At 42.2% G+C, this 1686-nt stretch overlaps 1 non-coding gene across 1 annotated transcript; it reads left to right on the plus strand.

The window, feature by feature from the left end:
- The first annotated feature begins 1293 nt into the window (after positions 1-1293).
- On the plus strand, positions 1294-1397 carry LOC112745950 (small nucleolar RNA R71). The gene has a single exon (XR_003173854.1). It is a non-coding gene; the product is annotated as a small nucleolar RNA R71 (small nucleolar RNA).
- The last annotated feature ends 289 nt before the right edge of the window (positions 1398-1686 follow it).

Here is a 1686-nt window from a genome sequence, read left to right on the forward strand (position 1 = left end):
AAGGCCTTCTCCACCATGACTTCTCCTATAATGCAGGGGATTTGGAAACTGCCTGGGTCCTTCAATTTCTGAGGCAATTTGTGCTGAATGATGGCACTGCATTCTTCAGTTAACAACACAGTTTCCTCATTTCTCCAGCTTCTCTTCTTGGTCATTAATTCTTTTAAGAATTTTGCATAGAGTGGCATTTGCTCTATTGCCTCAGCAAAGGGAATGTTGATTTGAAGCTTCTTGAAAATCTCCAAGAACCTAGAGAATTGGCCATCCTTTTCAATTTTTATCAAACGTTGAGGATAAGGTGCTTTAGGTGTGTAAGGCTTCAAGACCTCTTTTTCTTTTTCTTTTGTTGCAAACGGTGTAACAGATTGTCCTTGTTCTTTGTCTTTCACATTTTCCTTTGCTTCATCCTCTGTGGTTTCCCTTGAAATCTCCTTTAGATTCTTTCCACTTCTGAGGGTTATGGCCTTACATTCCTCCCTTGCAATAGCCTTGGCAGCATGAGAACCGCTTGTCCCAGGGGCTTGCTTAGTCAAATACAAAATTTGATTTTTTAGCTTCTGGATGGCAGCTCCTTGGTTTTGCAAGTTAGAATTTACTTCTTCCTTAAAAGCTTTCAATTCAATTATGTCTTGGCTCATGGTTGCAAGCATTCCTTCTATCCGGTTTAATTGATCTTGAAATTGTTGGTTCGGATTAGGTTGGGTATGTTGATTATTTTGGCCATGATATGATGGTTGGTGGTAAGTGTTTTGTGTGGCTTGGTATGATCTTTGGTTGGAGTTTTGGTATGTGGAATTGTTATGTTGGTTGTGGTTGTAAGGTTTGTGGTTTTGTGGTGGGGTTTGTTGGTTTCCCCACCCAAAGTTTGGGTGGTTTCTCCAGCCTGGGTTGTAAGTGTTGGAATGTGGATCATATGATTGCCTTTGTTGGTTTCCCACATAGTTAGCCTCATCCCAATCACCTCCTTCAATGCCTACTTCCTCTTGATCTTGTGTGTGTATTGCAGCCACTTGCTTTGTTTCTAATTGCCTGGTAAGCTCTGCTAGTTGCTTGGCAAACACCTTGTTTTGGGCTAGAATTGTATCAACATGGTTCAGCTCCATGACTCCCTTAGTGTTGTGCCTTTCTGATGCATAGTAGTACTCATTCTCAGCCACTGTCTCGATCACTTCAATGGCTTCTTCCACAGTCTTTTTCCTGTTCAATGAACCTCCTGATGAATGGTCTACAGCCTTCCTTGATTCATAAGAGAGCCCATCATAGAAGATGTGCAGTTGCACCCAATCATGGAACATGTTTGGTGGGCATTTCCTTGTCAAGTCCTTGAATCTCTCCCATGCCTCGTAGAGAGTTTCACCATCTTGTTGTCTAAAAGTCTGAACCTCAGATCGAAGCCTATTGACCTTTTGTGGAGGGTAGAAACGTGCCAGAAACTTGCTTTCCACCTCATCCCATGTTGTTAGACTCCCCCTTGGGAATGATTCCAGCCACTTAGCTGCTTTGTCCCTAAGTGAAAATGGGAACAAAAGCAGTTTATAGGCATCTTCCTGGACTCCATTGGACTTCACAGTGTCACAAATTCTCAGGAATTTTGTGAGATGTTGGTTTGGGTCTTCATTAGCACTTCCTCCAAAGGAACAATGATTTTCCACAAGTGATATTAGCTGTGGCTTGAGCTCAAAATTG

This window comes from Arachis hypogaea, chromosome 14 (genome assembly GCF_003086295.3).
Source record: "Arachis hypogaea cultivar Tifrunner chromosome 14, arahy.Tifrunner.gnm2.J5K5, whole genome shotgun sequence".
Classification (NCBI taxonomy): Eukaryota; Viridiplantae; Streptophyta; class Magnoliopsida; order Fabales; family Fabaceae; genus Arachis; species Arachis hypogaea.